The sequence below is a fragment of the Lethenteron reissneri genome, chromosome 57, assembly GCF_015708825.2.
Source record: "Lethenteron reissneri isolate LAM-NWPU_2019-01 chromosome 57, ASM1570882v1, whole genome shotgun sequence".
In the NCBI taxonomy this organism is placed as follows: Eukaryota; Metazoa; Chordata; class Hyperoartia; order Petromyzontiformes; family Petromyzontidae; genus Lethenteron; species Lethenteron reissneri.
In genome coordinates this window covers 1,638,844-1,661,994 of record NC_083835.1, presented here as the reverse complement: position 1 = coordinate 1,661,994, position 23,151 = coordinate 1,638,844, and the positions used below count along the sequence as shown (strand labels likewise).

General features: G+C 53.5%; 1 protein-coding gene across 1 annotated transcript in view; it reads left to right on the top strand.

Moving 5' to 3' along the window:
* Positions 1–23,151, top strand: part of LOC133357339 (collagen alpha-5(IV) chain-like) — an 89,227-nt gene that overhangs the window by 991 nt on the left and 65,085 nt on the right.

Here is a 23,151-nt window from a genome sequence, read left to right as displayed (position 1 = left end):
ACAAAGGCGGCCGGGCGTGGTGCTGTCCACCCACCCCCCTCTTGTGCCGTGCCGGCCTTCATAGGTGCTACTCGCTAACAGCACTTGCTCCAACAGCCTGTTACAGGCTACACGGGGGAACCTTTGTCTTTGCTGTGTATCATTGCGCTGTGCATGGCGCTGTGTGTGTAATACGTGTGTATGTGTGTGTATGTAAAAATACGTGTGTTTATGTGTGTGTAATACGTGTGTATGTGTGTGTATGTAAATACGTGTGTATATGTGTGTGTGTGTAATACGTGTGTGTATGTGTGTGTAATACGTGTGTGTATGTAAATATGTGTATATGTGTGTGTAATACGCTGTGTGTAGGTGCTCGCTAACAGCACTTGCCCTTACAGTCTGTTAAGGCTATACGGGGAATCTTTGTATGTGTGTGTATGTAAATACGTGTGTAATATGTGTGTTTGTGTAATACGTGTGTGTATGTGTGTGTGTATGTGTGTGTAATACGTGTGTGTATGTGTGTGTAATACATGTGTATGTGTGTGTGTATGTGTGTGTAATACGTGTGTGTATGTGTGTGTATGTGTGTGTAAGACGTGTGTGTATGTAAATAATTGTGTGTATGTGTGTGTGTATGTGTGTGTAACATGTGCTCTACATTCTTATGTCCGTGCGCGTTGCGTTTCACGCTTCGTGCATTTCGCGTTGCTGTTGGCGAGTTTCTGCGTGAAGTTGTGTGAACCTTGTTCGCATGGTTGTGTACATGTTGTTTTAATTAACGTCATGGGCAGCTTGTGGAGTTGTGTGTGGGGTGCAGTGTTGTGGTTTCTGTTGTACGACCTCGCGCGCGTTTGTGTTGGCTCAGTGAGTGTGCTGGTGTCGACGATTGTGTCCGAGTTCCGATGCGTGTAAACGTGCGTATTTATAGATATAATAAATAAAAAAGTACGTACGTGTCAAAGTACGTAATTTTGTGTCTACACGTGTGTGAGTAAATGGGCATATATGGATACGTTCATGTAAACGTGTGTGAATGTGTATATGTGTGTATTCATATGTATGTACACGTGTATGAATACATATACGCCTGTATGTAAATACGTGTGTATGTGTGTGTAAAAACGTGTGTGTATGTGTAGATACGTGTGTATGTGTGAGTGTGTTTAAATACATGTGTATGTGTGTGTTTAAATACTTGTGTATGTGTGTGTAAATATGTGTGTATATGTACGTAGGTATGTGTGTAAATACGTGTGTGTGTGCAGATACGTGTATACGTGTGTCTAAATACGTGTGTATGTGTGCGTGTGTCTAAATACGTGTGTGTGTGTGTGTAAATAGATGTGTGTGTATGTGTGTGTGTGATGACGCGCGGCCGGGCGTGGCCCTGGCCACCCACCACCTCGAGTCTCGTACCCACCCTTCATAGATGCTCGCTAACAGCACTTGCCTCAAAAGTACGTGAAGGCTATACGGGGTGATCTTTGTCTTTGTATAACCGCATTCGCCTGCACCACTCGGCCACGCGTGTGTGGCGTGTACGTTGGTTGTCACGTGTCTGTGTGCACGCGTACGTCTTACGCTCTATTGCATTGGCAGTGGATCAGCTGCGACACGTGTGGCTGTCATGCAGACGTCTGCGCACGTGTTCAACTCGTTCAGTACGACCGGTTTGAAGCGCTGTCGCGGATGGGTTAATTGGGCACCCTGAAACTCCGAAACTCTGCCACCCAGGGTTCGATTCCTCGCCTGGCCCCGTCTTCACCATTGACCAAATCGATCTGTGCGTGAGTCACCCTCTGTCGACTTTGGCTCGTGACCCTTTTTGTGTTGTTCCGTTCTGTTCTGTGATGTCTTTACTATCGTACCCCGGCGGTCTCCCTCCCCAAGAGAGTCGTGCAGCCTCCATGTTTACAGCGCCCCCCCCCCCCCACCCGTTTAATCGAGCAGCTGCTGAATGAGGCTGCCACGATTAATAATTGACCATACTTCACCACGCCGGTGCAGTGGCCTGGGATGAGTGCAGAGTGGTTTTGCTGCACCGCTCGAACGCCGCCTCCACTCTCCGCCTGCGTCTCGCACATTGCCTGGACAATCATCTCCAAGCAGGCTCAACTCCCTCCTGCTTAGCTTCCGAGATGTTGCGAGGCCCGGGGCACACTGCGGTCGACTTGCTCTCTCATCACATCTGGGAAGCTAAGCAGGGCTCAGCTTGGATGACGGACGGTCGGAGACAGACGACCACCACCACCCACGCATTGCGCTTGGGGGGTGTGGGCCACGTGGTCACGAAGCGAACCCAGTCGCTGTGCTCGCCTCTCTGCTCCGGCGTCGACGCCGCTTTGGTCAAATCACCCCCACGGGCGTAGAGGGGCACTCATCCAGCAGTGGAGTTGACACAAGGGCGCCGGTGCCTGTCAGAGATGTGGTCACGATGATGATGCTCACGTTCCAGTATTTATAGGATTAATGGAGTTGAACGAAACTGTGCAAAACGGGTCAAGCAAGCACAAAGACCCCGATGCACAGCGACCAATGCAAGTGAAACGTGTTCTGGGAGTGAATCGCGACCAACCGAATCGTAGCGCTTCTTCCGATCACTGTCGGTGGATGCATTGGAATCACTGACTCTCCATACAGAGACCCACCCGTGTAGCCTCAGCAGACTGCTGGGGCAAGTGCTGTTTGCGAGCACCTATGAAAGGTCGGCACGGCACGCGAGGGGGTGGGTGGCCAGCACCACGCCCGACACGTTCCACACACAGACACATACAGACAATATACATACACACAGACACAATATACACAGCCACACACAGACACACACAGAGACAATATCTACACACACAGACACATACAGACACAATATATACACACAGACACAATATACACAGCCACACACAGACACACAGACACATACAGACACAATATACACACACAGACACACACAAACACAATCTAAATACACCCACAGACACACTATATAGACACACACAGACACAATATACACATACACACAATATATATACACACACAGACACACAGCATACTCATGCCCGTGGCGTGAAAACACAATCTCGCGAACAACTGAAATTCTCCAACAAACAAACAACCCACGCCAACAACACCAACAACACCAACCACACCAACAACACCAACCACACCAACAACACCAACAACACCAACAACACCATCAACACCAACCACACCAACAACACCAACAACACCAACAACACGACGCTAATCTACAGCAGGCTTCCAAGGTCACGCCGCGTTCTGTACTACAGCCCATCGACAATTGTGCAACAACGCAGGCGACTCGAGATGGCGCGTTATGTTGTGCTCGTGGGCTGGGTGGTTGCTGCTGCTGTTGCTGCTGCTGCTGCAGCTGGTATCGCTTTCCGTGAGACGCCGTTGCACAAGCGATGCCGCCGTGCGTCGACGCAGGGTGAACGCGAGCGAGAGAAATCGAATGTTGCGTCGCACGCAGGAGACAGCACGCACAGCGCAAAGCGGGCCCTTCTCTCTGAAGCCAAGCGCGACCGTTCCAGGCAGCTTCCTTGTAAGGTCAATTATCCTCTCGCTTGAAAAACAAATAGAAAACTTATAGCCGGGATTGAAGGGTTTCGTTGCCATTAATTTGTCCGGGGCGAGATGACCGGCAGCCGCGTCGTACGAATCGTGCCCTTGTGAGGAATCGTTGCTTGACTTGACTCAATCTTCATCATCATCAGCAGCAGCATCCCTGATCAATCATCATCAGCCACGGTCAGAAATGTGCGGAGATTTTGGGAGGCTTTCATCTTGCGGTGGATTCACAATGGAAGAGAGCCATTTAGACGAGAGTGATTTAGATAGAAAATCGAGATGCTTTTTTTTGTAACAAGGAGTTGTTACACAGTATTTTAGGAATGCCTTACCTGCTGTGCAATTACACTGCGCGCATTCTTCAGCTGTTTATACGTGGGGGATTTGATGGATTACCTAAACCACTTTGAAAGAGTCGAGGTGTCAACTCTGGGGTTTTTGAAGGATGGCTTTTTTTGAAGCAGGTGTGATGACCGTGTTAACAGGATGGGTCAGAGAGTTGGACTGTAGCTTTGCAACTCGAGCGAGAGGGAGACAGAGAGAGAGAACCTCCCCCCCCCTACAACATCTGGCCTTTGAATGCAGGTGCTAGGAATGTCATGGAAGGATGGGACAAGCAACTTGGACATTCGTAATAGAACGACGAAGTAGTTAGGAAAAGGCTGCGTCCGGATGGTGGCCAGTTAACGCAACATTTCAATTTACGCGATCTAACACCCAAAGAAACCCTTTATGATGGGAAATATTGGTCGCTAAAGCCTACTACGTGATAAACTAGGAAGACGAGGTTGTGATGGTTGGGACGGGTGGAGGGCAGAGGTCAGCTACGAAAGGGGAAGAGTGACCTAAAGCCAGACGGGTGGTTCCCCCAGAAGAGCAGCAAGTGTGAGCACATCTTGGGAGGGCAGACGTCAACGTGAGGACGAGTTGCGGGCTCTGGCAGAAGGAAGGTGGCGACATTGAAGTGCGCGGTGGAATCAACAGCACGAGTCATTGATGACTCTGGAAGACCTTCCATGTTCACATGTTGTGGTTGGGTCTCCTCTCACATAGGGGCTGTGTTCGCAGTCTGTGCATTGCCGCGTGTGTGTGTGTGTACGTTTGTTGAACTTTCTTCGCACCGTGCGTCGCCCACGGGGCTAATCGAAAGGCGCGCGGCAGAAAGATGAAAAACTAAACGCAAAAAAGCGCTTCTCAAGAAATGAGTTTTCAATCTAGATTCAAAAGCGCATAGCTCCAGTGGCTTTCTAATATCGGAAAGGAAAGTGCTCACTGATGAACGATTGTGAGGGTGAATCCACCCCGCCGCCCATGTCACGGAGTCCTAAATCAGCCTGCGTGTGGCCTTGCGGGCGGCGAGCGAGCATTTGTCTCGGCGCCTCCACCACCAACTTTGCCCCGGATCGAGCCAGCGGTGAAGTGCGGCCAAAATCACTCCCACGCCACTGGGTGGGTGGGGGGGGGGAGACCCCGACCCAGCAGCGACATCAATCCCGCCCCCCTCCTTTTCCGCGCTGGAGTTGACGCCTCACGTTCGACGTGTGGTGGGTGCGAGGGAGAGCGGGGGGGGGGGGGGTAGATGAGTACAGGAGCAACTTGTGATGCAGAGCGACGGTTTATCATCATCCTCCGCGCGTTGGAAAAAACAACGCGGAGGAGTTGGAGTTGGAGGAGGAGGAGGGGCACCCCGCGAGCCGAGGCCAAATTATCCACCAGCCGCGCGCTCGCCCGAGCTTCCGCCCCCCCCTTGTTGCAGGGAGCACAAACAACGGCTGTGTTGCTCTGTGGGATCCGCCACGCCCTGGAAAGGGACACCTCGTGCTACGGGGCGGCGGCCCTCAACGAGCCGAGCGCTCCTCCTTTCGGGAGGCTTTGCGAGTCATCGTAGCGAAATAGCGAATGGGGCCACTGTGCATCGGGCGAGTAGAGGGGACCCTGGACAGAGTGCGAGGCTTTGGTAATTCAGTGGCATTGGTTTACAAACGGGCCACACCCTGCCGATTCTTCATCGTGTTGCTGATGTTGATGGAGAGCAACAACTCTCAATTGTACGCCGCGGTCATTGAGCCGGACGATTGCGTCTGGAGTCGCGGAGTGGTGCATCATCATCATCATCGCCGCTGGCCTGACGATGCCTCCTCCTTCGCGTGTTTGTGAATTCAGGCATCGAGTCCGCGCTCTGCGTTCCTTGGTCCTGTTCTGGGTGACCACGTTCGCACACCGGAGAGTTTTTGGTTGTCCGTTGGTGCGTCGAGTGTCCGCATCTCTTCCTGCTGCTGCCCTGGTTTGTGTGTGGAAGTGGTTTAGCGTGGCCCATGAGCTTCGTGGAAGATCATAAGCCAAGGGGACCTTCTGCATAATCTCCTAAATCAATCCCTGCGTGTAATCTTCTCACATGCGTGGCTTTTTCGGGGCCCTCCAGTTTCCGCACACGCGCCAAATGCTCGCGAAAGATTCCACGGTGGAGGCGTTCGCGGCTGCACTGCACGCGCGGCTCACCGATGTGTCGTGGCGAGCGTCTTACTCGATACGACGCCCGACGTTTCGCTCCGACAGCTTCTTCGGCCACGCGGATCGTAAGAAGCTCCCAGCACGCGGTGTGAAACGTGCGGGACACCGCGTGGCAGTACAGCCTGAAAACACATCGCAAAAGCTGCTGCCCGACTGATGAAATCGGCCAAACATTCCCCAATGCAGGGACCCTCCTTTGCGTTTGGGAATGTCGAGACTCGTCGAGGCTTTTCCGGGTAAATGATTGGAATTCTCAATTCCTGGGGGGGGGGGGGGGGTGGGAGTGTGGGAGCGTGGGTCATCCCGGGGGCGCTGAAACGTGCGAGCACACGCGGCTCGTTCCCACGCTCGCCACGGCTCGCTGGACGCGCTCGTCCGCCCGCTCGCTCCGACCACGTCCCACGATCGAACCCGAGCGCGGGGGTCAAAAAACCACGGCGACGACTCCACGAACCTCTCCGAGGGCTTTCGGCCTCGTCGGCTCCCTCGCATCCGATGGCCCTACCCCTTCTCCGACGGCGCACCTGTGCGTCTGCCCTCCATGTCCCTGACATCCCCAACGTTGGGACACTGGCGGAGAGACCGCTTCGATCCGTCGATTTAAATAAATCCGTACGGTCAGCGCTGTGGTGACGAGATGTTAACTACCTCGGCTGGTATGCAGGAGGTTCGTGAGTTCGATCCCGACATTGACGCCTGCTGTATATTTGGAGTTTGGGTGTCTCTTTCCCCGTGGTCGCATGGATTTTTCTCCGGGTCCTCTAGTTTTTCTCTCCACATATAGAATCAACATCACGCGTTTAGGGTATTTGGCTTCTATAAATTTCCACGTGACGATAAGCCACCCCGCTGAGCTATCAATTGTGGCCACGTCGCTTCTGCAAAAGAGCCGTGGAGCTCAGTGGGCCTTAGCTGGCAAAATAAAAATAAAAGTTTCGTTCACTTGCCCCTAGTGGCAGAGGCACGACCATTGATGACGACGCAACCGAAGATTCTCGAATCGCAGATGATGCGTTGTGTCGCAAGCGAGCGCTGCATTATTGCCTCGTCTACCAAAGTACCAACGTACTTCACTCGGCAACCTACTTGCTATACTGTACTGACATTGGCCGACCATTGGCTGCACGCGGGGTCGTGCGCACACCACGATTCCTGAGCCCCATAAACCGGTACGTGAACGGCAGGAGGGTGGATTCACCGGTGTGGCTATTGCTGAGGCTCTCTGGTGTGCAGTGGCATAGCTATCGGGTGTGCAGGCGGTGCAACTGCACAAGATGATGGGGAGGGGCACAGGCGTGGGGCTGCAACGAATTGGAGAGGAGACTCGCCCCAATTCATTCCTCTCGCCGGGGCCCCGCCAAGCGCGTCACCGCGCCACTGCCCACGTGACGTGGGCGGCCGCTGTCTGCGACAAACGTGGCAGAGGTCATGCGGTTTGTCGCGGTCGCAAAAGTCCAGACAGGGCCCTCCCCACCGCGCCATCCCCAACACCGCGCAGCCCCGTAACCCCCTCGGTGGTAATGGTGCGTTCAGTTTCGTTTGGCGAGATTGTCATCCGCCGTAAACTGTTAAACTCGAATAAAAATGTAATCGACTTCAGATGTTGCGCGGAGAGCTCACGCCCCCCGTGGAGTCGCGTTCTGGTGCTGCGAGAGTTGCGTGCGTGATGTAGGTGGGTTGTGTGCGCGCGTGTGTGTGTTGAACTTCGTATGCACCATACATGGCCAGCCATGCTAATCGGAGGTGATGCAGTGTCGCGGTTAGCGCGCTGCGCTACGAACCCGGTGGCATGAAGTCCATTCCCGCTCACGGCCAACAATCGTGATAATTATCCGAACCTGTTCTGGGCCTCCCCTAGGGCGACTCAGCCGCAAATTATTACGTGGTGCAATGCGTAATTATCGCCACTAGGGAGACAGAGGTGGCCAGGCATAGTGCTGCCCACCCACTCCTTCGTGTGCCTTGCCGGTCTTCATAGGTGCTCGCTAACAATACTTGCCCCAACAGTATTTTTTAAGGTTAGATGAGGGATTTTTGTCTTTGTAGGTGGGTTGTGTGTGTGTGTGTCTGATGTAGACACACACACACAATGTAGACTTTAATGAATGTTTTTGAACCCAGGCCGATTTATGGTAAACATTTCATCTTCACATCCCTTCAGTAATTCCCCGAAGTAGACTTTTTTTTGCTCCGTGTTCCAGCTCTGTCGGTCAAACTTTTATTTTATACGTAAAAAAAAACCCCATCAATCCGTACCGCATCAATAAAATGAGTATGACATCTTACTAAGCCGACAGTGGTCATCACATGGAGAGATCGTTCCTCGTCATGGGACTGTGGAATGTCCACATTTGGCTCAGCTCACGGACGCGTGAGCGGAGAGAGAGAGAGGCGCGTTGACCCACGAGGGCAGACTCGACGTGCGTTTAGAGTATTTGGCTGCTATGGATTTCCACGTGATGAGAAGCTACTTCGCTGAGCTATAATTTGTGGGTAGCTCAGTGTGCCTAACCTGGTAAAATAAAAAAAATAGCTTAGAAAAAATAGCCGTGTGTGCCTGGGTCGCCAGTCTCGACGTACGTGACGCCATCGGAATCAAAACATTTATTTTACACCGGAGGAATCCGATGAGCTATGAAGCTTTTTTGAGCCCCAGGCCACCGATGACCGGCACTGGGGCATCGCCTCTCGGGGAAGCCATCCCGCGGTGCCGCTCCCGACTTGCCGAGCTCGCCACCGCAGTTCGTGCGGGAACAGCTGTTCGTCTGCCCACGGCGCGTAGACATCACGTCGTCTGTGACGCCCCAGGTTTAAATATAGATCTTGGAACATCAACAAAAAAAGAAACCGACATCTTTATTTAGTACGTAGGCATTACGCGGCCGATGTTGAGTCATTGTTTTTTGTTGCCGTTGGGACTTACAACAGAAGGCTTTCCTCGCCAAATAATTGGCAAGATAGTGATTTTCTGATCAGTTAATATATATAACAACCAATGTTGCGTTTTTTTTCTTTCACATAAAGGTAGAGTGCTCGTTTTATTGACCCTGGAGGGATGATGGGCTTGAGTTGACCCTGACTGCGACTGAAACTGGTGCATTGGCATTGCGAGCCGCTCGTTGCAATGATGCCGCCACCCGCCCTGGATTTCCAACATACCATTAAAATAATAAATTGACCTTCTGACCTCTTCTTGGCCAACCGATGCGGGCCCTCGTCACAGAGCGCTCGGCGGTTCACAGCTGCGTTCAATCCCGGCACAGGCTCGGAGCTCGGAAAAAAAAAGTGCATTTTCTGCGATTGAACGCATATCGCAGAAGCTTCCAGCGTGGGGCGCGCGGGAGGGGGAGGGGAAATAGCTTCGTTAACTGTTGCTGATTTGCGCAAAGGGTAGAGAACGCGGCGAGTGCGTTCCGTCACCCGTACCCGCTGGGGTCGTGGTAACCGGGAGGGAGTACGGCGGAACCCGCCGCTCCCCGTGATGAGGCCAGGCTGTGTTCTCACGCGACTCGCTCGCTCGCTCGCTGCCTGGCGAAGACATCGGAGCGGTTCGAGCGGAAAGTCGCGAGGAGTCTCGGGGCCGCCGGTGAAGAGGTTTAACGGTCACAATTCGATCGATACATCGGCGCGTATAAATAATAATATCTGTGCAATATATTGTCGGGTGGTGGAGGGGTTCATGACAAGAATGTTGGCATAAAAACTACCAACTATGGATCGTTGTATTGACTGCAAAAGACCACGTGTTAGGTTAGGGATGGAATGGGTCCAAAGATGTGACGAGTTGGGATGAAAGGATTTATGACCACAGCTCGGCAGAGCCGTGTGGGGAGGTGGTGGCGATCATATTGTTGGTGTGTTTCCGTGACAAAGATTCAGGTTATCCACGGAGTAGAGCACGGAGAAAGGTGGATAACCGTCAACATTATCCACCACACCCAGATAACTCCTTTTATCCGTGCAGAGGCTCGGATAATCGGGTGAATGGGATGAACATGCCACCGATCTCAGGATGCTCCCCTTATGTGTGGAGAGGCTCTCACCTTCAGACGAATTGGTGTGCCCTGCCTTGTCGCTGCCAATGTATTTTCTGTGGCTGCCTCCACAGAGGCCGATGTTGACATCTTGACACCACAGGTACCATCTCCGCACATCAAAACAAAACGCACAAAGACAAAGGAGACCCGTATAGCCTTTAAGATACTGTTCAGGCAAGTGCTGTTAGCGAGCACCTATGAAGGCCGGAACAAAGTGTCGGGCGGGTGGCCAGCACCACGGCCGGCCGCCTTTGTCTCCCTAGTGGTGATGTTAACACAACACACTACGTACTCACTTGAGGCTCAGTCGACCTCACACTGGTCCAGACAGTCGTATCTGGTGTTGGTGGCCGTGAGCGAGAATCGAACTCGGGTCGCCGGGTGCACAGCGCGGCTCGCTAACCACTGCGCTACGAAACGCGCAGCACACACACACACGCGCGCGCGCACACACACTCACACACACATTGTCATCGCACAAAACAAGCAAACGTGTAACCATTGAGGCTTTGTAGCTGTTCCGGCCATTGTGCATCTCCCCTCCGCCGAACAGAAAACAAAAAAGCTCACGGCATCCGGAGGATCGTTACTCCGGGAGAGATTCGACCCGCGGGAGGTCGGAGTGAAACGGGCGTCTGTGCCTCCGCGTTTGCTCTCCTCCCGTTGCTGGCGCTGCGATGGCATCGGGGTGGCATTCGCGCCCGGCGGATCTCACTCGCGCTGGAGCGGTGTTCAGTTAGCCGGCAGCTTCGTCGCAGCCTCGCCGATGACAACTCCAGCGGTGTTTTTTTAAATCAAGCCTTAGTCTGTGGATTTAAATTCGTGATTAGGATAAATTGTCTACAATGCTGACTCTCGCTAGCTCGTGACGCTGCGCGCCGCGTTCTTTAAGTTAGAATTTTTACTGTCAGTGCCTGAAATGAAATCCACAGGCGGAAGATTTGACAGCAACATTTTAACACCGCACGTTGCTTGAATCGCCTTCAGTAAGCGTCGGTGAACATAACGCAGCGGACTGCGCACACACGTGTGCTATGTGCGCGGGCCTCATCGCAGGTGTCCGCCCTGAGTCAGTTGTGGAAATTCCACATTCCCATGGAAAGGGGCCAGAATGGGATGGCAAGAAAAAAAACCGTAACGGACAGAATTGATTCTCAAATTAAATCTTGAATCGTGATGTTCTATCGATCACCTGCCTCGGGTATGGTGGGAATCGTCGCAAATTGAGAAGCCCTATGCGTCGTCTACGATGGCAACAGGTGCTGTACGTCCTATCACTGTGGGCACACAACTCACTTCGCGCGGGGCGATTGCCCGGCCAGTTCGCCGGCTTCTCCGGCCAGACAACGGAGAATTCCCCGAGTGGATCCCGAGCCAGCGCTGATGAAGCTGCAGCTGCCGGCCACTTAGCGGTGATTGTGGCTTTACGGAGCCTCCAGCGACACACAAAAAACCCCGCTGCTGGCTGAGAAACTCTTCCCGGAACAGATCAGCTGCTCCGAGTCTCCCGCTGGATGAGCAGGGTTTTTAAAATTAAACCGACTCCAGAGGTCACCGGATGGTTCAGCAGAGGCGAGGGCGCATGCTGAGCTGGCGCTGCTTACTTAGGCCCTGGCCGTCGTCACCAGCGGAACGCCGTTCTCCATTCTATCAATCGAACAGATGAGTTCGGGGGAGGGGAGCGGGGAGTTACCCAATATAATTTCTGCTTTTGGCCCCCAATGGGGCATAGAGCGACCACTGCAATGCCTCTCCGACGTGGATGATGGGGACCGGAGTTTGGCTTCTTGGGCAGCGCTGGAATCCAGCCGGAGCAGTCCGGGACTACGTTCCGGGAAAGTCACTTCGGCCCCGCCACATCTACCTCGCCTTGTTTCCTCCTCGCGACATTGCGGTGGCGAGTTGCAAATCTGGGGCACGATAATAATATGGGGTGAGTGCGGTTAGGCGAAGCATTGTACTCTCGTGGTAGTGCCTTAGAGTTCAGTTCAAATTATTTAGAAGTACCCTGTGAGCTAAGAAGCTCTTGAATCGGGTTTCATCCCTGGAAAACGTAACGTGCACAACAGGTCGCAAGAAAAATATGCATACAAATAGTTAGTGAAGAAAAAAATGGCAACAAATCACATCGCGCGGAGCATATCACAAAGTTATATTCAAAATATTTAACTAAAGTGGGGATTATGATTGAATAACGTATTGCAAATAAGGCACAATAGCACAAATAGTTTCCCAAATAATCCCTCCTCGAAGCCAGCCCAGCAGCGTATAACGAGAGAACAAACTCCAGGGAGATGTTAAACACCGGTGAGATGGGACGGGGGGGGGTAGGTGTGGGGGGCGGGGGGGTAGTGGGGGGGAGTGGGTGGCGGGCGAGGGGGTATTAGGGGGGGGAGTGGGTGGGGGGCGGGGTGATATTAGGGGTAGTGGGTGGGGGCGGGGGGGTAGTAGGGGGGGAGTGGGTGGGGGGCGGGGGGGTAGTAGGGGGGGAGAGGGTGGGGGGCGGGGGGATATTAGGGGTAGTGGGTGGGGGCGGGGGGGTAGTAGGGGGGGGAGTGGGTGGGGGGCTGGGGGTAGTGGGGGGGGGAGTGGTTGGGGGTCGGGGGGATAGTAGGGGGGTAAGAGATGTGGGGGGCGGGGGGTAGTAGAGGGGGTAGGAGATGTGGGGGGCTGGGGGGTAGTGGGGGGGGGGAGTAGGTGGGGGACGGGGACGGTAGTAGGGGGGGGAGGTAGGAGATGTGGGGGGCGGGGGGGTAGTAGAGGAGGTAGTAGGGGGCGCGGGGGTAGTAGGGTGGTGGGGGGGGGGTACGTGGGCGTGAGGCGTCCATCGCCTGGGATGTTCTTCGTTCCGCCCCGGGCGGCGACCTCCGTGGATGTCCCTGCGTCGTGGACCGCCGGGCGATGCGGAGAGCCGCAGCAGCGACGAGCACAGAGGCCGTGCGCGTGGTGGGATGAATGGGCAGACTTGTCGCGCTCATAACGACCCTTCTGTGCATTGTTCGCCGGACACATCTGCCAACAAAAACGGCCCCAGACATGGTCAAGTTCCAGTTTTTTTGCAACATATACTGCGGGTATTAATAACGCTTGTTTTTTTGTGTTGAGGTCTGGCAACGCGGCTTTATTTCTGGGGGCCACGCTTCATCGTATCCGGCCTTGTGCTGCATTGATTAGACTTTGCCTCGCTGCACAGAAAGGTCGCGAGTTCAAATCCCACGGCGGGGATCGACTCAAGAGCTTTCGCCTGACGGGCCTGAATATGCGGGTGCCGCATTGCGGGAAATCAACACTGACCCTCCCTTGGACTTACAAGCCCCCGACATAGCAATGTGGAAATCGCACGGCTGGGTTTAAGATTGTAATGCAGGGGATATTGAGTGGCTGACGCAGCGCTCTCATGCTGCAAGTGTGAAACCAACTTTTAATGTTTTACATGAACACGGGAGTAAGGCAAAAGGTACAGGTGCAGCCCTGCACGTTCCCGTTCACGCCGCTGCTGGTGGAAGGAGCTCCACTGGAGGTAGCTCAAGAGAGCTCGAGAGTGGCCCCATTTGAGAGGGTACTTGGCCTACTCTTCCACGGCGGCCACGCGTCTTGGAAGAGGTGGAACCACTCAATTTCAAGGACAGTGCATATTATTATCAGAGTTGTCTCTTTTTGTTTGCATTTTGACTGCAAGTGTTGTGGTTATTGCAAACATGATCCCTTGTATAAAGGTGTCAGTTTTGGTGCCAGATAAAATGGTAAACACCCATTACGATATCTTGCTATTGGCAAAAGAGGTCTCATAATATAATATCATCATTTTCAAAACACCGAGACGTTCCCCTGGCCGTCTCTCGCGAGGCGTTGGGCGTGGGAAGTCGTCGCCGATGTCCCGGGGTGAGTGGGCTCAAAGATGGACGAGCGATGGTCCACCCGAGATGGACCGGGGAGCAAACATTGGCCAGCGAGGACACGACAGGGCCGTGGGTTATGGAACCAATTAAGGCTCTTGAGTCGTGATATATCCATGTGGCAGTGCAACCCCACAGATATATATATATATACAAGGATAAAGATCCCCCGTATAGCCTTAACATACTGTTGGGGCAAGTGCTGTTAGTGAACATATATGAAGGCCGGCATGGCACACGAGGGGGTGGGTGGTCAACACCACGCCCGGCCGCCTTTGTCTCTCCAGTGACGATGTTTACACACCGCACCAGGTCGACCTCGGGAGGCCCAGGATCGGTTCAGATAAGCGTTACTGGTGTTGGCCGTGAGCGGGAATCGAACTTTGGTTACGGGGTTAGTAGCGCAGCGCGCTAACTGCCGCACCACCGCTCCCCACACATCTACACACACGAACGCACACGTGTGCGTGCATTTCCACGTACATATGCAAGCGGCTACATCTGTGAATACATTGTACACACACGCGCGCGCGTACACACACACCCGCATCGGCAAGTCTGCAAACGCCCTGCATACCCACACGCGCGCACATGCGCACACACACGCGGACAATTTCCCCACACTCTGCATCTTTCCATGAGTTCTCAATCCCTTAGAGCCTCACAAATCCCCACGCATTCCCAATCTGATACGACCCAAAGGTGCCCCTCCCCCCACCACCCACCCCAACATTCCCTCAAAGCCACTCACAGATTCCCATCCCAAACTCGACTTCGTTTCTCTCACGTTACATCCCCCCTCACATCCTCTAGTTTCTCTTCACGTCGCTCCACGTCCTCCATCAACCCTGCGTCCTTGGCAAAATCATGGCAACACTCGCCCAGCGCCTTTGGCAGGCTAGTGGTTGGTTCATGATGTAATGATTTTCTAAAATTACTAAATCTACTGGGCCGCTAGGCGATAAAGCAAGTGTGCTCACGAACCCATCTGTGTGGATCGCCGAGTGTTATTTCCTCGTGTGCGTGGGGTTCCTGTGGGAGCTGTAGTTTCCTCCCACGTGTGAACCCCTCCTTAAAACAAAAACACAATGGAATTAGACGAACACGCAGGACCCGCCTGACGAAAGCCTTGAATCACTGAGAGGCTTTGCCGGATAAATAAATTCCATTATCGTCTCTCCACCTGCCCTCGCATGCACATCGTGCCGTGTCTCCGCTTCCCGTATGTCGCATTAAATCCATGCCCCCACCCCCCTCCGCCACACACACACACAAGGCTTCACGGAGCGCTAAGAATAATCGTCAGGAGCAGCGGGGCTTCCTGGAGACGCTGTTGTTTTTGGAGTCGAGAGAGGAAATTGGGCTGAGAACAAAAAAAACCCATTCTCTTACCTGGGCGAATTGATGAAAAAAAGTTCAAGGAAAAAGTTTGTTCCAAAATAAGAAGCATTGTGGCTAGCTGTGTGCGAGCTGCGTGGGTGGGTGTGCAGTTGTTTGCCATGGGGGTGAGGAAGGACGGCAGACGGGGGGCAGGGGGCCTTTAGGGCTGTGGTGTCGGAATTTCCAGGAGATTACCGCCGTGGCTGTCTGTGTCTGTGCGCGCGTTTGCCCGTCCATCTGCGTGTGTGTCCGTGCCAGCGGCGAGCGGTGGCGCAGCGGTTAGCGCGCCTGCGGCTACGAACCCGGCGAGCCGAATTCGATTCCCGCTCATGGCCAACAACGCCACCGACGATTATCCGAACCGGGTCCTGGGCCTCCCCTAGGTCCACTCAGCCTCAAACGAGCACCTGGTGCGGCGTTTAGTAAACATCGCCACTAGGGAGACAAAGGCGGTCGGGCGCGGTGCTGGCCACCCACCCCCTCGTGTACCGTTCCGGCCTTCATAGGTGCTACTCGCTCACAGCACTTGCCCCAACAGTGTGTTCAGGCTACACGGGGATGTCTTTGTGAACCACGACACGCACACACTTGTGGTCACACCTCTCGCCTGGCCACTGCAACAGCGAGCAGCACAGTCGTCAGCTATTGGCTAACCACAAATGCATTGCTACACACAGACAAATATCCTCCCGCCCCCCGTATAGCCTGAACAGACTGTTGGGGCAAGTGCTGTTAGCGAGCACCTATGAAGGCCGTAACGGTACAGGAAGGGGTGGGTGGCCAGCACCGCGCCCGGCCGCCTTTGACTCCCCAGTAGCGATGCTTACACACTGCACCAGGTACTCATTTGAGGCTGAGTCCACCTAAGGGAGGCCCAAGACCGGTTCAGATAATCCTCACTGGTGTTGGCCGTGAGCGGGAATCTAACTCGGGTGACTGGCTTCGTAGCGCAGCGCGCTACCTGCTACACTACCGCTCCCCGCGCTCGCACGGCCCGGTTAGTGACGATTCCCTCGCCTCTCCCGCTTCACGCCAGAGACTGAAAGCTCCTGCAACATTCGGAAAATACCCACACCTCAAGAATGACCGACTCACAGCTCTGCCTTTGTTTAAGCTTAGGTCGCACTCATCTGTTCGCGACCGGTCATTTAAACTTTGGCGGGAGCACGCGGACTCTCTGATGCTGAACTCAAACCGGCGTTGCCCGTTTCTCCCTTTTGTTGCTGGCCTCGAAGCCAGGAGGTGGGAATTCCCCAATTCCCCGGCTCGCTGTGAGCCACAGCGAGAGGCACTGGCGGAGCGAGTGGGGGGTGACACGTGCCCCCCCCAATGATCCGATCGAAATTAGGGATAATTTCGATCGGACCATTGGGGTTTATTAGTAATAAAGCGGCATTTTGCGACCCCCACTGCCACTGTGTAGAATATGATTATGGGCCAGGGACTCTATGAGATGATAGGACAATAGTCCATAATTGGCAATAAGTATCGGCAAAGGAGTTATAAGCGACTCACATAATTGTGCGGAGTTGCGTATACAGTACACGACTTCCCTGAAGGCATTCACCTTCAGCGAGCGCGATGCCGATCACACAACGCGGTTCAAATTCGACCCTCGATCGATGGCTGCGCCATCGCCGCACACGCGACGAATAAAAAGCAAGGGACAAGTCCTTACTTACTAACTACTCCTCCATCATTTTTCCATTGCTGGAGGGGTTGCCCCCCCCCCAGCTACCTGAAAATCCTGGCTCCGCCATTGGCGAGAGGAATCCTGGATGTGGTTGTGCCCGCGCGCGGGAAAATTTAACCGGGTCGCTCGCCCAGGCACACCGGACGGCAATGAAGTCGCGCTCGGTGGTCTGAGGCTGCTGCTGCTGCTGCTGCGAGGAATTCGCGCTGAGGGGGGGGGGTCAAAGGGCGCTGACCACACCGGCGGGCGTTCGCGGGGCCCTCTGTGACATTGCGGTCGCTGCTTCCACAACTGTCGCCGTCACTGGGAGCGCGCTGGCCGTGTGCGCGCGTGGTGTGAGTGTCATGTGTGTACGTGTGTGTGCGGGAGCGGTGGCGCAGCGGTTAGCGCGCCGCGCAACGAACCCGGCGACCTGAGTTCCACGCGTGTATTTGTGTGTACGTGTGTTTATGCAGTATGTTAATGTCAAAGACACGAGTATAGGGAGTGGTGGCGCAGTGGTTAGCACGCTGCGCTACGAACCCGCCGACCCGAGTTCGATTCCTGCTCACGGCCACCAACACTAGTGACGATATTTATCTGAACCGGTCCTGGGCCTCCCCGAGGTCGACCTCAAATGAGTGTCTGGTGCGACAAAGATGGCTGGGCGTGGTGTTGCCCACCCACCCACCCACAACCTCGTGTGTCGTGTCGGCCTTCATAGGTTGCTCGCGAACTGCACTTGCCCCAAAAGTCTGTGTAATACTCAACGGGGGGGGGGGGGGGGGGTCTTCGTCTCTGTATTTGACATGTGGTGCAACTTCAGGTCATCCCCGTCAGTTAGCCCTCGACACCTGGGTCTGTCCCGTCAACCTACTGCCAGCGAGCATTTGACACTTCACGGGGCCTCGAAGTGCACCTAGCCTGGCACAGGCGCCGTGATGTCATGGCCACTTCGTAGCAGAGGGCTGCGGCTGCTGCTGCTGCTGTCGTTTCCAGGAATCGAAGTACATTGCAGGGGCCGCGTGGCCACTGGCGGCCCTGGTGACCTCTCGTGCGGCCACCGACACAACACACGAAGAGTGACGACACCACCCCATCGTCATCGTCGTCACCATCGTGCTGCTGTCAACCCCCCCAATGGTTTCAATCGGTGTGGGAGCCCTCACGCTGACGATGTTTCATCGGCGAAAGTGACCCCCAATCCACCTCTGAAAATGAGCCAATAACGTTGACGCAGCGCAATTACCTCTGCCCTTGGTGGTGGTGATAACTGTTTGCAACTGCTCGCCCGATCACTGAACTCGGTCGGCTCGTCGCCTTCCGCGCTGGAGTGAGCTCTCTCACGACGCAGGGGACGCCCTGTCAACATCCGTGAGCGGAATAGAAAAGACGCTCACGAACCGGCACAGTTTGACCGAATAACAAACACGGCTCGGTCGCGGTCTTCCGATCGCGACACCCCTCACCCCCACGCCCCCCCCCCCGCAACCGCTGTGCCCTCTTCTCTCGACGTGAGCGAGGGCCGCGCTAATTCCCTTCCCTGCTGACGCCACACTCACGGCTCGCCAGCCTCTCATCCCGGGGATTAGCACCGGGGACAATGGCTCGCGTCCCACCAGCGACTTTCTGATTCCCCCCGACGGAGGCGGCAGCGGGCGGCGAGTCCCGTGCTCGAGTCGCTCTCCACTGCCGTCCTCTTGGAGGAGGCAAGCCTGCATGGGCCCTCGGCTGAGTGGGAGCGGGTGATTCCTGCTGTGCCTGGCATGCGTCGGCGTTCCCTTGGCGGCTGTGTTGGCGCGGCACGGCCGCTGAGGGTGCCATTGGTGTCCGGATAGCCCCCCAACACATTTTTTCACCCCTAACGATATTGCAAAGAGACACCCATAAATGATTTTGCGCCCCCATGGCCGATGTTCAACGTGCGCTCAGTAAGGTCTGTCGCTTCGACATCACTGGTTCGTAACGGATCTATTGGGGCAGGTCGCGGAAGTGAAGCGTGTGTCAATTATTATGATTCATACCGCCGGTCGTGAAAGTACGCGCGTTAAATGGAGCGTGGCGGCAGTCGTGGTGATTGACAGTCGTGGTGATTGATTGTCGTGGTGATTGATTGACAGTCGTGGTGATTGACAGTCGTGGTGATTGACAGTCGTGGTGATTGATTGACAGTCGTGGTGATTGACAGTCGTAGTGATTGACAGGCGTAGTGATTGATTGACAGTTATAGTGATTAACAGCAATAAATAGGGACCGGTGGATCAGCGGTAAGGCGAGCGGCTCACAATCGCGAGGTTGCGAGTTTGGAAATCACGGCTTGACTCAGCTCAGCATCCATCCCGAGGTCGATAAAAAAAAAGAATTGGAAAGTCAACAGCGGCTGTCGTACGGATAGCCTCGTGGAGATATAAACAGGAGCATGAGGCAGCATTTCGATGCTTGCTTGGACAGGGAATCACTTTGACGATTGCCAAACACCGGCTCGCCATGCATCTGTCGTCTGACCAATAACCTCTGGCAACCTTTCACCCGTTGGACATCTCTCCGCTTTGAACGTTCGGCTGCGGCCCTGATCTCGAGAACAAGTACAGGGTGATCGCGAAGTCCCACTCCGATGTGAAATTATCTAGGCAGGTAACGATGCATCGATTCGTCGATTTGAAAATAATGCGGGCACTGCCGTGATTTCAGACTTGCATTTTAGACGCAGACGTGGAAAATCCAAAGTAAAATTACTCGATACTTATTTTTCTCAGATGGCTAGCACCTGAATTGGAGACCACCGCGGGCTTCCTGCTGTTATGGTGTCGAACTGTGAGTTGGCCAGGAGATGGCCGCAGAGAAATCGATTCTTGAATCCATATGAGCAACGCTTTCGTAATTACCCCCCCTCCTGTAACCGAGGTTGCCTCCACAGATTTTTCCAGCTTTCTCACACATGCCAAACCCCCAACAATGGCATTTGCCAAACATTCCAACGCAGTGGCCCCCTGATGAAAAGGGTCTTGAGACTCACTATTTTCTGAAAATGTCAAATATTTTATTATTATATCGATTAGAGAACGGAAAATAATCATCGACACCTGTTATTGTATAAACTCTTATCAGGATAACCCTGTACTCAGAGCACTAAAAGTAACCTGCTTTTTTTTACGTAAAACTAAAATGCTAAGATAATACGTATTGTAAGGGTTGTTTTATTTTCTTTCCTGGCATAGGAATGACATTAATCGGGGCACGATTTGAAAAGTCAGAGCAATTTTAAATGAACCGTGGTCAGTCTTTTATGTTCGTTACTCCCATCTCTTCGGTGTAGCGATCTATTTGTTATTCATGAAACATCTTCCGCGCTTCTTCTTCTCCTTCCGCCGTTTCAATTCAATGTTTATTTGTTGCGCGGAAACATCCCGTGTAGCCAGTTACCCAGCTAGTTTCGGTGGCAACTTGTCCCGCAGCAGCCACTAACAATCGAGTTGCTGTTGGGGTGGAGAGGTGCCCAGCCAGCAGCCAGCCAGGACTACTCGAGACATTTATTATTTTTAATGGTAGTATGGTTATTAATTCTAGATTTGAAGCTTTCGTGACTGCAATGATTCATGCTCTTAGGTTTTTTCGGTCAAGTCACGTGTTGCCTCCGAAAAGTCGTGATTTATTATTTTATTTTGTTTCTATTAATTTTATTTTTTACCTACGTGACTTTACCGAAAAAACCTAAGAGTATGGTTATTATAATTTAACACGTAGGCCGTCGCGACCAACATTTTCCATAATAGAGGTTTTTGGGTGAGATCGCGTAAATATAAATGCGTCGTTAAACCGGTGAGCTGAACTAGTAACCAATTCGCACGTTCTATTTACGTGACCAACCTGACTAATAGGCTGTCTCGGGTGGTGGCGGGTCTAACGACGCATTTGTATTTATGCGATCTAACCCCAACAAACCTCTATTATGGTTACTATAATGCGTTCATTCAGTGCCGGATTATACTGGTAGCAAAAGTATCATACGCTATGGGCCCCGCACTTTCAAGGGCCCCGCGCTAAATGTTTTCAAGCTATCAATTCCAGTTCAGTGATTCTGCACTTGCTCTATTACTATAGTACTATACCACCTTCAAATTTCAAAAACGACTGAGTGTTTAAGGTTAGCAATTTGTCGTATTATCCGGCTGTATAGCAAATGAAAAAATACAATTACTTTACTAGGCAAGTACAAATTTTGAGTTTTCATATTTACGTGTTCTTTGAAAAAACTTTAGGGCCCCTTTGTAACATATGCTACAGGCCCTGCGCTAGCTTCATCGGGCACTGCGTTCACCTACATTCCCTTGCACGCGTGCAGCGCAGCGCTGGGATCTCCTGCGTCTCACGGCACCGCCGGAGGAGGCAACAACGTTGCGCTGGGGCTCTTGCGTGCCCGTCTGGCTCGGGGACTACGCGTGCGTTACTCTGCCAGGACTTTGGTTTTTTTTTCTCCTTCCATGGCACTTGAGGGCGGCGTGGGTCGTGGTGATCGGCGATTGTCCCCGCTCTAATCCGCCTTTTCATTTTGCCCAGACGAACGATCGTTAATGGTGTGTACGTGCAGATTTTTTTGGGTTGCATTTTTGGCCCCTATTTTTTTTTGGGGGGGGGGAGGGGGGGGGTGGAAGGCGCGCGAGTCCCATCGCTCCGACTGAAGTTGGCTTTGTGGGCGGCTGCCCACCCCTGCCCTGCCCTTCGCTTGCCCTCCTCTCCCCTGCCAATCCTGCCCTCCCCTGTCCTCCTCTGCCTTGCCCTCCCTAACCTTCTATGGCCTGCCCTCCCCTGCCCTTCCCTGCCCTTTCCTGCCACCCCCTTCCCTCCCCTGCCCTCTCCCCTCGCTCGTCTACTCAGATCCAAATTCTCACCAAGGGCCCCCAGATCTTAGCGGACAAGGTGCCTTTGAATGGCCACTCTCGGACCAGGGAAGCTGCCGTGCTGTGATCGTTATCTCACTGGACTTGCAGTCCAGGGGTCACCGGTTCTATTCGTTATCATGGCATGGAGATGAAAACAAAGGGGCGCATTTCTTGAATCCCACCGCCTCTGTCCAGGTAGGAGTATCAATGGTTCCACCATAGTTAGTCTATCGGCAGGCCCTGTGTGTGTAAAGTGTGACGTCTGGTCAGCGTGTAGGCTGTCATGCTCTCTGGAGCCGGCCCTCTAGAGCTGCCTCTAGTGGAGGCGCTTCCGCCAGCAGTGGTGTAAGCAAGAATTTGCAGGGCTGCAACTTTACCTTTTTTGCTTACCAGAGTGGCCATTGACATCAGCTCCGATCTACTTCTGGATGAAGCCGCGTCCAAGCCCCGTGGTTCCCGCGACGCGACAAAGCCCGATGTAATCGCGGGTGATTAAACGGGGCCCGTGTACAGCCGTTGGCTGGCACAGCGGTGACCCAAACCCATCTGTTTGCAGACTCCACGGTCCATCCCGCGGACACGGATGACTGTCCGGTGCTTGTTACCGAAACAGCGAGAATGTACGAACGTGGGAATCCGTCCTCCCATCCCCTCCACCCCAAAAAAAAAGCCTGGAATGTGTTTGGGGGCCAATTGTTCCGCAAAATGTGGGAAAGGTAACAAATGTGCGTGTGTTGTGTTGCTGTTCCGGACGCGGCCGTCGTTATCTGTGTGGCCTCGTTGGTGCCACGCCGCGGGTCGCCGTGGCCTCTGGCCGCGGTGGGCGGCTCATGCAGCCCTTGGGAGATTAAGGGGAAATGCACAAATTCACGACGATTCACGCGAATGTAAAGACAGCCAAAGGTTCATTTCTATTTGATATTTTTGTTCGTTGTTTTTTACTGGGTAAGGCCCACTCGAGCTGCTATGTAGCTCTTTTCGAGAAGTAACCTGGCCACAAATGATAGCCCAAACGAAGTGGCTTATAGCCTGGATATTTATTGCAGCCAAAAAACGTTTAACTCACGTCGACTTTAAATGTGGAGGGGAAAACCCCCACGGGGAGAACACGCAAACTCCAAATATACAGGCGTCATGGTTGAGATGTAACCCACGACCTCCTGTATGCCAGGCGAGGTAATTCACATCTCGCCATCGCGGCG